This window comes from Ambystoma mexicanum, chromosome 4p, assembly GCF_040938575.1.
Source record: "Ambystoma mexicanum isolate Mex_15411 chromosome 4p, UKY_AmexF1_1, whole genome shotgun sequence".
In the NCBI taxonomy this organism is placed as follows: Eukaryota; Metazoa; Chordata; class Amphibia; order Caudata; family Ambystomatidae; genus Ambystoma; species Ambystoma mexicanum.
Window position 1 is genome coordinate 396,135,513 of NC_090927.1, and position 14,255 is coordinate 396,149,767.

The following is a 14,255-nucleotide window of genomic DNA, read 5'->3' on the forward strand; positions in this document are numbered from 1 at the left end:
TACTACTACCCAAACAAGATCCACTACTGTCTCTAAAAAAAATTCCAGACTCTCAGGACGCACCCATCTGCAGCACCTCCCCCTCAACAACCATCACTCCTCTTGCTGTCTCAAAAGCATCATGCTACCCAAAATCGATAAGTCTCAGGAAAACACTGACAACAGCCACCAGCAGACAACCACCCCCAAAGAAATCTCTGTCGACCCTCCTAACACTAAAGCAGCCATCATCCAGGCCCATCCGATCCAACTTCCTATCTTCCCTAACACCAGACAACCCCTCCTAGGAGCCCTACTGAATGTCAGATCCCTTGGAGCACACGCAATTGAGACACACGACTGCATACTAGAGCATAAACTTGATTTCCTAGTGCTCACCAAAACCTGGCTACCTCAGGTCCAAGGATCACACTAGCCATCCCTACCAACTACACCCTCCTTAGAGCAGACAGCCCTGATGCCATAGGCAGAGGAGTGGCCATCATTCACAAAACTTAATTACTTTTTAGGGAATGTAAAACAGAAGTACTTAGTGGATACGAAACTCTCGCACTCAAACTAGCCATCAACCATCAAGAAACCATAAACTTCCTAATAGTTTACAGAATGCAGAGCGCACCAAGTAAGCCAGACATAGACCTACCTCTACTAATTACACCTCTACTTAAACCTAAAACTAAATACATCCTCCTAGGTGACCTTCACCTAGGCTATGATGATCCCGCGGACATCAAAGCTGCAGCCTGCCAAAAGGCATTCCAGGAGATGCAATTTTCCCAAATAGTCAACACCCCTACCCATTCGAAAGGTAGAATCCTTGACTGGATACTCACCCTGAATACTGCAGTAACCATAATAGAGGTCCTCAATCTGCAATGGCCCGACCACTGCCTAATTAATTTCAAAATAAACCTAGACAATGACCACACACCGAAAATGTGCAATCCACTAGCCATTCAGGTCAGAAATGCGCGTAAACTTACCCCAGAGAATTTAAGCCCAGTTCTCAACAACCTACTCAATTCCAAACCACTGGATAGTGCTAGCACAGCGAGTATCGCAAAGCATTACCACCAATGCCTAAAAGCAGCAGTTGACGAATTAGACCCCCTCAAAACCATAGTGCCCAAAGCTAAACGCAGCACCCCCTGGTTCAACAATGAACTTACAGAACTCAGAAGAGAGAAAAAGAGTGCTAGAACACCTAACCAGGAAAAATAACTCCCTAGAACTTCAAACCAAACTACAACAACTATCTAAAACCGATAAACTCAGTGTACTCTCTCAAAAAGCGGAATCTCTCAATGACCGTATAGCAGCTGCAGCTTCTAACACTAAAGAGCTATTTACGATTATTAGAGAATTAGAATCACTTATCCATCCCATCAGCCCCATAATCCCTAGCAAAGCCTGGTGCACCACCATTCAGGACGTACTATCCTCGAAAGTGACCACACTCCAAAATAAAATAGCCTCGCAAAAAAAACTACTAGATCCTACCACCATGTCCCCCCACCCTCTGACTATCACCACTAGCTCGGACATACCTGAATTCCACTTTGCACAAGTCAACACTGATCAGGTCCTCAAAACTATAGCATCCCTCAAGCCTTCAAATTGCAAAGCCAACAGCACTTCAGCTAAAGTAGTTAAAGACTGTGCCACAATGCTAGCACCCACCATCACTAGCTTTGTGAATGGGTCCTTTAACTCCAGTGAAATACCAGCATCCATCAAAGTAGCTTGGGTCACTCCCCTACATAAAAAGCCATTGTTAGACCCAACAATTCCCACTAACTACATGCCAATAACAACAGTGCCTTTCCTCCTCAGAATCATTGATAAAATAGCCTATACCCAAGTACAATCCCATCTTGAACAAAATCACCTGCTAGGGGAAAGATAATCAGTCTTCCGCCCCAATCACAGTACGGAGACTGCCCTCTAGGACCTAAAAAATCAGGGCTATCAGGGACTCTGGCAAAATCTGTATCTTACTACTTCTAGACCTTTCAACAGCGTTTGACTTGGACGACCACAGCAAACTATGACAAACCCTATCCACCAACTTCCACTTCTCTCAGAAGGCCACCACCTGGATAAAATCCTTCCTCTCCGATAGCACCTCAAGAGTCACCCTAGGTTGCAGCAAACCCCATCTCAGTACCATAAGGAGTACCGCAAGGTTCCTGTCTCTCTCCTACCCTATACAACGCCTACACTAAATTACTCTTTGCAGCACTACATGCAATCGGAGTAATCTGCACAAACTTTGCTGATGATACTCTGATACTTATTCCCATCACAGGCAACTTGGAAGAGGACACGGCCATCATTAACACAATATATTCCCACCTCCAAAACTGGATGGCTAACAACAGCCTCTGTCTTAACGGAGAAAAATCTGTTATTCTCATAGTTGGTTCCCTTACCAGACTCAGCAAACTCCACCCAGACTACACTGCCATAGTAATGGACGGCACACCCATCACCATCTCCCACAAAGTCAAAACATTAGGAGTGCCTCTCGACTCCAATCTCACTATGAACAACCATACCAGTACCCTCGCCTCATCTACGGCCTATACTGCCAAACTCATCACACTAAGTAGGCCTCTCCTATCCTCTGATAACTGCTTGACACTTGCTAGAGCCCTCATCCTAACAAGAATAGACTATTGCAATAGTCTACTGCTAGGCACCTCAAAAAACAAAAAAAAATAACGAAACTCCAACTCCTACAAAATAAATCCCTCTGAGCAGCATTGGGCATCAATAGAAGAGAACATATCACACAACACAGAAGAGATGCGCACTGGCTCCCAGTTAACGCAAGACTCCTCCTCCTAATTTGATGCCGCACCCACCTACCTCAATGGATGCATTACACACAAAGCCTCACTCAGAGATCTCAAATCCAATGCCAGCACTAAGCTGCACATCGCAAGCTGCACTACCACAACAGCAGGTAATGCTAGTTTATCCATTGCAGTCCCCCGCATCTGGAACTCCCTCCGCCCCATCTGTCCAATGAAACCGCTCTACCAAAGTTTCAAAAACAACTAAAAACTTGGTTGTTCAATAAATTCAATAAATACTAAAACTCTAGCATAAGTTCTCCCCCAGAGCTTGTAACCCTCCAAGTATCATTACATAATTGTAATGTCTTATGATAGCCAATCTGTATGCATGCCAGTACTGTTCTTCCAAATCAAAATGTATGTAACGCTGACATGAAAACGAAGATATTTGCAACCTGACATGAAAACAAAGATATATGTAACCCACACCGTGATACCCAAGGGTTTGGGCATGTAATAAAATGCAATAAATACATTAAAAAAATAATAATAGATGCATAACACCTGTCTTCACATTCTTCAAGTATGCAAAGGAAGTGTGAGTTGATGCTAATGGCAGGGCTTATTTTCTCTAGTCCTGTCTGTCTTTTCGCTAAGCAAAGTGGCATATGAAATGCCGTTTTACCTTCCTCCCTTTGTCCATCTCCTTTTCAATTTTTCTGTTGATGTTTCTGTCCCCGAGAATTCATTTCGAGCTTTGCCACTGATTTTCCCCCTTGTAAATTAGGGCCACTTATGATCTCACCCCATTCCTTTTCTGCTTTTCCCACTTTGTTTTGATTTCCTTCACTTACCTCCACTGTGCTGCACAACTGTTTTGTGTTATCATTAGCATCATATGGCAGACTATCAGCATTTTGTGTTTGGAACTCACCTGGCTCTTGTACCATACCTGTCGATTCTGCCTCTTGGAAAATATGTAGCTCAAAATACTCCTCTGGGAACTCACCTGCAAATGTCTTTTGGGGAATTTTAATTTCTGTGGAAATATGAGTACTATTGAATTATCAGGCATTCAATGCACCATTAACCCCATATTGGTGCACCTGCTCACTGGCTATTAATTGTTAATTGTTTCATCTTTTTCTTGTGCCTTGTTATTTTTAGATTGTCTTTTGACCCTTTGCTCTTTAGGTTCCTCCTATGCATTTCTCTTTTCTTCTTTCTCATCTTCACACACCTGTATGATTTGGTTTAATTCTAAGCTAAACCACACTCCCTTATTGTGTGTGTTTTTATTTCCTATGTTATCATCATCATTTGGTTGTTTTCTTAATTTTAAATCACTTAGCAATTCAGTTTGTTCAGTCAATGGTGGATTATGTGTGCCTTCAGTGTGGGAAGCCTGGCTGATTAATCATTTGTTACCGCCTTGTGCAATGTCACTCTTATGTTCTGTATCCTCACTCAGCTGCTGTTTTTGCCCTGCGCACAGTCTTCCTATTTGCTCAGCTAACATATTCTCTTGTGCCTCTAACCACTAGAATCTGTCCAGATCCCTAATATCATCCCTCTGAATTCTAGGCCAGTACATATCTTGGCCCTGCTTGATTGTCATATATCATTGTAGCAGGGGAAACCTACTGTGTGCCCCCAATGCGTGGTAGGGTCCATTATGCAGCTGACATTCAGTGTTATTAGGTCCTACCATATCATACTGAAGCCCCACACTGGGTTAATTGCCAAGATACCGGGGACTAATGTAAAATCCCTCTGGCTGGGGTCTGTGGATGACATACAGTTGCCTGAGGTGCCTTCCCTGCATGGCCACACCCTTCTAGTTATGTGTCATTCATAATGTAAGCAGTCTCTAATAGCATTTTCCATGATCTAATTTCTAACACTGCAGGTGAAGTTTCTTTAGCCTTCTGCTTTTATTCCTTGCTTTTAATCTCATTATGTGAAATTAGCTCAAAATGTTGGTCGACTGATGAAGAATCCACTGCAAGCTCTTACCCCTAGTGAATTCATGAGCTAACTTAGAGACCACCTCCCTTCGCAGACCGTAGAAGAACATGGTTTTGAATTCTATTGAGTTAATGTCACAGCCCATGTCAAACCTTGAAAATGCCTGTTTCAAGTTTTTCAAAAAGTGACTTGGGGATTTATCTGGCTGAGCTGTCATAGTATATGCTGCCTTTTTTACATCCTGAATGGACCAAAACGGAGAGAAGTATCTTCAAATCTCCCTCTCAATGTCATCCCATGGTAAATGCTCTTGTTCATTCAGGCCACGTATAAAGCTAGTAGAACTCGCATCCATCGTGAAATGAAAGAATCTAACATACTGAGCTTTCGGAATATCAAGAGTATGATATAATTCGAGAACAGTTTCCAAGTGCTCCTCAATAGTCACAGCTGAATCTTTTCTAAACAGTTTAATCAAGCTCTTAGTATTTTTTATGATTTTAAATGGATTAAAATGTATTTCATTTTGACCCATCTCTCTCTGCTCAGCAGAAATAGGCCCAGTCTCTTGCGTTGGAGCGTGGCTAGCCCATTACAAGTGTGCATTAGTTGGCAGATTCCTCAGACTGTGGCTTGGCATATCCCCAGTGAAAATAGTGTCCTGCTGTCCTCGGGGCCCTGAGAACAGCTCAGTATTTCTAAAATCCGAATTTTGCAGTTTTAACTCTCTAAGTTGGGACTACAAAGATTGAATCTTTTTTATAAAATGCAGAGCCCTCGCCTCTTGTTTCTGCGATTTGCACTTTGTAATGATTGATTGCTTCCATTCTTCTATCATCTTAAGACATCAACCTGAACACCTCTCTTTCTAATGAATGCATAGCTCTAGAATATGGGCTATTTCCTTTGTGTAGTATTTGGACTTCTGGCAAAGCAAGACCCCTTTCTGCTTGGATACTCTTGAGAATTGTTTTTAAATGGGAAATTCACTCTTCACTTTCGCCCACTTTCCGCTCTTTTTGCGTAATCTCCATATTTAAAGCATCACATTTGATCTGTAATTGTGCACTAAGCCCTCCCTTTTCTGGGCTTTCTTCTAATTGAGACACTTTCTTACACATGGCAGCCAATTCAGAATTCGGAAAAAGTCACCAAAGCCAAGGATCGAGAATGGATCTCCAGACAGGAGGCAGATTTCCTTATTAATACCAAATCAACCACACCGCTTTTCTATACTCTTCCTAAAGTGCATAAGTCTTTGATCAAACCCCCAGGAAGACCTATTGTGGCTGGTATCAATTCGATTTTAGAACCCTTCTCGACCTTTGCAGACCACTATCTGAAGGAGTATGTACAGAGGATGACCTCATACCTGAAAGATACTAGAGATGTGATCAATATCTATGAAAATTTCAATTTTAATCCTCAAACTATGCTCCTACTGGGTTTCGACATTGTATCCTTGTATACCAATATCCCTCAGCAAGCGACTCTAGAGACAGTGGAAGAAATTCTACTCAACAGACTAGATCATGATCCAGTCCCCACCTCGTTTATACTCTGGTGTGTGGAAACCGCGTTAAAAAGAAACTACTTCGAGTTCAATGGGATATATTACCAACAGGTAGAAGGCACGGCGATGGGGGCCACAATGGCCCGGAGTGTCGCCTTATTTATATGTAGAAACCTTTGAAAAGATCAATATATATGGCGTTGGGAATCCGTTTCATCTATACATCAAAAAATGTAACCGCTATATAGTTGATATTCTAGTGATCTGGGAAGGAACAAGTGAGCACGCTACTAATTTCCTAACATGGATGAACAGTTTGAATCGCCATCTACAATTTACGATGACCATGGATAGAGAAACCATACATTTTCTGGATCTGACCATTTTCCATGTCAACGGGGCTCTACAAGTTAAACCTTATCATAAACCGACGAATAAGAATTCACTTCTTCAATATACCAGTCATCATATTAAACACCTATGGGATAACTTACCCTTTGGGCAGTTTCTGCGACTTAAAAGGAATAGCTCGAATAACAGCACCTATGAAACAGAAGCTAGAATGTTGAGTAATAAACTGAAACAAAGGGGGTACCCCAAAAAACTGATTAAACGTGCATCCAAACGCGCATTCAACAATAACAGAGATGCACCCCTGGAAGATAAACCTAAGAAACCCAAGTATGAAAGAATTGTATGTGTTAATACATTCACAGACCTCAGCCTGAAGATCAAGAATGTGATTACCAAAGAATGGAAAATCTTCAAAACCTCGAAAGCCTCTTTACCCACACCGTTGTTTGCCTACAAAAGAAGCACAACCATTGGAAATAGAATAAGTGGAAGCAGACTAAAATCTCAACCTGTGAAGACAACGAATTTAACCACACTTTGGGGTATGCCACCTGTTAGTGGGCACTATCCGTGCGGGACCTGCGGAGTCTGTAAACTTACTGGCAAAAGCAAAGAGATTGATATAGGACTCCCAAAACCCTGGGTCCAGAAGTCCCTTACTAATTGTAATACCAACTATGTAGTCTACTTAATAAAATGTAACTGTGGTCTGATGTACGTAGGTAAAACTATACGCAAGATTAAAGTACGTATCATGGAACACCGCAGCTGCCATAAGAATAAAACTGAAAATGCACCTATGGTTAAACATTTTATGCAGGCTAAACATGAATATGAAGATTTCACCTGGACTGTATTATTGACACTCACGGGTGGCAGTCCAAAGTCATTGGAAAGGAGACTCTTAAGGAAAGAACAGGAAATGATTTTTAGATTACAATGCGATACTAGGGGTCTCAACTATGTTGTAGAATGGCATAAAATGCACTAATTTACGTGTATTAACCTCTATAGTTCATAGACAGTAGCAGGTTAAAAGTTATTGAAATGGATGCAGGGAGAGACTAACAACCGAATAGATGATATGCATTTAGATATGTAATATATGAGTGATCATTGATGAATATTAACTTGTGCTGACATCACATTAGAGATCATAACTTGTGTAAGAGCAATATGTGTAAAAACGTATGATTACGTCTGTTAGACATGACGGTCCGTTTTGGAAAAATAATTGTTAATATTGCGGTATATGGTGGTAATAACTGTTAGCATATGCCTTGAGAAAAGATGAGTATCATTGACTCCAACCAATTGTCCTCACTCATTTATATGTAACCTCTGTTCATTATGAATAAGGTGCCGCACACATCATCTTTGTTGAATGTCATATGTATCCATGGAGACGTGTACATGTGTGTTTTCGATGTGATAGGCGCAAGTCACCTTTATAATCTTTATAATCTATTTACCTTGCCTTTCCGAATCATTTTCTTTCGGTCCCACAGAATTAGTTACTATTCTGGTTAGTCTGTACCCCCATGCAATTGCCCCTTCCAATATGGCCGCTCGTCTCTCCAGGGTTTGGGCTGCCGGATTCACTTCCGGGTCATCGTACGCCGGTTTACATGGTCTCTATAGCAACGGATGTAAGTCCTGCCAATGTCGATGCACGTTAGCTAGAATCGCCGGACGCCACGGACACAGCACTAAAGACTTGCCTGATATCCGCGTACCTATTTACCGCCTTTTGAAGGTACGTGCCAGTCTCACGATGCCCAATAATGATTTAAACTGCACTCGTTATTTCTGAGGGTTAGTAATGTTGAGCCTTGGTCTCTTCCCCTTCTTGTCCTGCTGTAGACGGAATTGTTTACTCCCAGCCCATCTTCCGAGGGCTTACTGAACGCAAGGCACATATACCTGAGCACCAGCCGATACGGCACAGATTTATTGCTGAGCGGTAAGTGCTGCTTTGCACCTAGATTACGCCTCACACAGGTGATCCCCTTGGGTGAATGGACATACCAGGGACTTAGTAACTATAAGCTTCGAGTCCCAGGTTTTTGTGTTATTTATTAAGCCATTTCACCACAGGGTTTAAGGATACCATCACCCCACGCTCTATATTTCGAGGATATCAGGATTTTGTAGTCTTGGGTGCCAAGTGGTTGAATTATAATTATAATTCGGACTTTTTAGAGGGCTTAGCCCGTATACAGTGACCCATCTGTATGTTAAAAAACTGTCACAATGAGTTACCTACTGATCTAGACACTGCTAAGAATATATGATAATTTTTCTAGAGACCGCTGACTGGAAGCCAGTCCTTACATTTCTTATGATTTAGAAGTGGGACCCAAGCCGGCCCGCTTATTGAGGAGTGACCCGAAGTGCCTCCCCTAATTTCTTTGCCACGACTACACGCAATGAATCACGATACTGGTGGTAAGCTCCCTTGAAAAACACATACCCAGGTTTTTCACGTATTTATTACAGTGCCTCAGCAAATGTTTAGCTGACTGCAACTTTATTGATTTACGGTGTGAGCCCCCACGAGCACCACGGAAGGTAATTATAACATCTCCTTTGGTTCTCACTTTTGCCCCCTTCAACGGGGCGCTAGACAGATACATTGTAGCTATTATCCAGCCTCTGATCTGTCCTTTCTTTTTTCCTTTCTATCTTTACAGGTTACATGTGTACACTACACTGTTAGATTCAGATAACAGCTGATGATTTTAAAAGTGCATTTTCGTAACTGTGAATAACTCTCCTGATGAATGTTCTCTGAGTAACCCTTCTTAGAACTGAAACATGTCGAGACAATGTCCTGGATATGTACATGATTAGAATAACTGTTGTTATCTCAGATTAAGCCGAAACTGAAGTACATTGTTATTTGTTTGTTGAATGTACTTTAGAACTATTTACCACCTAACCATTTGATGGTTGTTGACGAAATCCTTGTTTTTTAGTGATTGTTCTTAACCTTTGTATGTGGGAACTAGTCCTTGTTATTTGTAGAGTGATTTAACATTTTCTATGTGTACTAGATTAAAGATTTATTCGTTTTTTTACTTCTGGTTTTCAGTGTACAACCTGTTCTCGAGCTCTGTCTCCTATATATAAATATACAAGCCAATTCAGTGTTCCAGCCTGCAATTACCTACCCATCTTTCATTCTCAGATCGATGAGCATATGCAGAACAAACCATGCCTTGGCTCCAAGATGAACTAAACAGTCTTGTTGCGCTTTTCAGTCATCATAGTAAAAAAGCCTGAATAAGAATGAATATAGGACAGCCCCCAATACAAACAGCATCCCAGGGCAATCCTTACCGATTTCTGACACTATTCGGTCTCGCCAACTCTAAACAGTTTCTGACATCCAAGTTTCTAAAGCATAACATTTGGCATCAGCGTAATTGCAGAGGTATGTAATTTCAACCTCTGCCATGTCTGCAGTGTGCCACTGTTATTTAACACAGTGCCAGAAGTGTGGCATTGTTATTTAATGGACAGTCCACTAAGACAATTCACCAAGACTATTCAAAGTGTGCCCAGCACAGCACAGTTTGACAACTATGTAATGCCATGCCTAACAAATGCACTTAGCCAGAGAAAATGCCTTCATTCAACACCAAAATGTAAGAACTGTTTACTGCAATTTCTTTGTTGCTACACTTTTTTCCAGGAATCTTGTCCATGTCCCAGTAGGCTTTGTACTGCACTAGGTACACCAAATTGTTATACCAACTGCAATGGATACACAAGTCTTCAACACTATATATTGTACATTGAAAAGGCCACACAAAAAAAATACCACACAGGCATTCATAATTATGCCCTCAGGCACCTTTATACTCATTCATTATAAAGGAAAAAACAAGCAGCAGAGAAACATTGGTGTTCAATTGTCATTGTCATTGAACATATGCAAGAAACAGAAAAAACAATTTTTGCATTGGAAGAAGAATGAATATTGTTTGTTGATCAGCATAACCTCAAATCCCCCCTCCAAATGGCCATTTAAGAAGAGATCTAACCTCAAATCCCATTTACCCCCTGCACTCAGAACAGTGATTTCTCCTTATCTTGAGCGAACCTAGCTAGTACTCATTAGCAAACTTGGCAGTACATGCATTTCTTTTACATATCCTTGGCAATATAACTGGCAAATTTGAGCACCTCTGCATGAAAAGTAAAACGCCCACCTTTCTCAACAAGTTAGAATTTGCACACAGGCACACCCAGTTGCCCTTCAATACCTCAATAACAAATTAACTCTTGTCCTTTTGTGTCTAATTTGACACTTCATTAATTAGACCATGAGAGGTACCCTAATTAATTCAGTTTTTTATTACCCATACTATACTCATCAAGATTTTAGTGTCTGAAGCCTCTGTCTGCACTGGCTTACGCTCTTTTTTCAAAGTTTCTATCTCTCACTGGCACGATCTGGGGCCTCCAAGATCACAGCAAGCCTTCAGCCCAGTACCCAGCTCTGCCTACACAGCTCTTGTCTCCAAGCAGACAGCCTGCATTGTCACACCTCAGCCAGCCAGCCAGGAACACTGATCCAACTTCCTTAATTTTCTTTTTCCTCTCTCACCTTCTCTCTATCTTTTTTCATGTCAAACCCCTTTGTTTCTTTTCCTTCACCTTTTACGCTCTCTTTCGTTCACCTCCCCTCTACCTATATTTCCATATGGATTCTTTACTGTTTCTCCTACTAGTCTCAGATACCACTGTGATGTCTTTAATGATGTCTATGGTCAATCACCACCCCCTACACTACACTATGCTATACATCTGCTAGGTTTCTCTGTTAAGTACCCATACAAAACCCAGGGTGAGCACATCATATTGGAGACCTCCCACCAACGATTACAATATCTACAAAGTGATAAAATACTAGCTGGGAATTTCTTTGATTCAAGTATTACTTCTTGGATTTGTTCAATATAGGGCTTACTTGTGGAGGTGAGATACGTACAAAATAAGAAGAACCCACTAGCTAAACGTTTGGCAGACTTACATGATTGTGCTGAGGAACACTGTCTTCAGGATTAAAGCCAAATTATCACAGATAATATGGAGACATGCCTGTCATCCCTATAATAGGTATATGAAGAAAACACTTGTCAGGGGATCCCCACAGTTTAAGTGGATGGTTGTTCCTACGATATTCATAAAGGCAGGGAGAAATAATTAGTTGCTGGCATTAGGAACAGATGGATGAATGATCTTCCTGAGCAAGACAAGTACCTGAAGTAGTCAGATAGCAGAACTGATGGCAATTTATTAAGCTGTCTTCACTGCCTAAAACCACCAACTCACAGAGCTGGTGATAATCACTGATGATGATTATGTGGGAAATGGGTTTGTGGAATACCTGATTAATTGGAAAAATGTATGTATGTTTTGTGCAAATAATAAACCGTTAAAACATGGTAAATTGTTCTAGACTATTGATGTCTGCCTGCTTAGATGTGGGCCACGTCCCTGCTGACCCACCCATCCGCCGCCAGAAGTTACAGCATCCTGCCATTGGGAAAAGCCCCTGGTGAAGTCCCGGTCTAAGCTGTCTGCCAGATCTGCTGTGTGTAGCTGTGAAGTGGGATTCCTGACTACTGCTGCTCACCTGGAGTGCTGAATCGCTGTTCGCCTGCTGTCTGATTCCATCATGGCAGCATAAACACATACCATCAGCTATGCTGTGGTGCAGCCTGGCTCCCTCACGGACTGATTGACATACAGTCCATCTCCTTGGGTGTGGGCCAAGCCCCTGCTGAGCCACCCACTGCCCACCAGATGTTACAGCATCCTGCCATGGGGCAAAGCCCCTGGTGAAGTCCTGCCCATGTCTAAGCTGTCTGCCAGATCTGCTGTGTGTAGCAGTGAAGTGGGAACCCTGACCACTGCTGCTCATCTGGAGCCCTGGAGCACTGCTCGTCTGCTGCCTGATTCCATCAGGGCAGTGTAAACACCTGCCACCAGCTCCACTGTGATGCAGAGCAGCCCCCTCATGGACTGATTGACATCCCAGACATCCCATGCCATTTATAAAATAAGATTGTACTGCTGCTAAATTGTGTTTTTTAAATGTATGTACTGCTGCTAATTCTACAAGGTAGCTACCAGCTGTTAGGCACTTTCGGCCATGCTGTGTGCATTGCATTTCTTTTACTCCATTGGAGTTGTTGTTCAGGACGCGGCTCTTGCGCAGTCCTCTTTCTATCTTTGCTCATGGGGTGGGCTTAGCCTCCCTTCCCTCCACGCTCCGGCATTGGTACCGGGCTGGTTGCTGTCCTCATTAGAGGTGAGGCTGCTCTGTAGAGCATGCCATTTTTAAAATAAGATTGTACTGCTGCTAAATTGTGTTTTTTAGATGTATGTACTGCTGCTAATTCTACAACGTAGCTACCAGCTGTTAGGCACTTCGGCCACGCCGTGTGCATTGCATTTCTTTTACTCCATTGGAGTTGTTGTTCAGGACGCGGTTCTTGCGCAGTCCTCTTTCTATCTTTGCTGAGGGGGTGGGCTTAGCCTCCCTTCCCTCCACACTCCAGCATTAGTACCGGTCTGGTTGCTGTCCTCATTAGAGGTGAAGCTGCTCTGTAGAGCATGCCATTTTTAAAATAAGATTGTACTGCTGCTAAATTGTGTTTTTTAAATGTATGTACTGCTGCTAATTCTACAACGTAGCTACCAGCTGTTAGGAACTTCGGCCACGCCGTGTGCATTGCATTTCTTTTACTCCATTGGAGTTGTTGTTCAGGACGCGGCTCTTGCGCAGTCCTCTTTCTATCTTTGCTGAGGGGGTGGGCTTAGCCTCCCTTTCCCTCCACGCTCTTACGGCAAACCCGTCTGTGCCCGTCCGTGTGTGGAGGAAGCAGGAGGTAACGCAGCAAACTGAAGTATGTGACATTGCGGGCTGGTCTTTACGCAATACTTTGCTATCCTATGCCCCAGCTAATACGAAATGACCTACAGGCTTTGTGAATGCTTCCACTACTAGGGAGGTAACACCACCCGCCGCACTGCAGTGTACTCTACTTAATAAACACTCCCTGGTTGCTCATCATCTGCATTGCTATGACCTTCTTTCCAGTAAGGACCTTGATTTTCTTTTCCTTACTGAAACCTGGCTCAGAGAGACCTCGGGACCAGTGATTGTTCAGTCCCTGCCTGAAAACTACTCTCTGGTTCATGAGGATCGTGTCTCTCTCCACCCTGTTCGTGGAGTTTCCTTAATCTATAAGACCAAATATAAGGTCACTAGTTCGATTCCTAAGCACTCCCTAATAATGGAATGCATCCTGATCCGCATTTCTATCTCGCCAATCTGCACTCTCACAGTTTTTCTGGTCTATCGAACCCCTGGAGCCTATAGCTTATTCTATACTGAATTTCCGTCACTCATGATAGAACTCCAAACCAAATATCCTGATTTGATCACCATGGGAGATTTTAATCTGCCCAGCAATCCCAGCACAGCCAAACTTGTTGCTAAATTCACCCTACTGATGTCTGATCTGGGCCTCCTTCAAGGGGTTCTCGTCCCTACCCACAGGAGTGGTAATACTCTTGATTTAATCTTTACATCCCCTCCT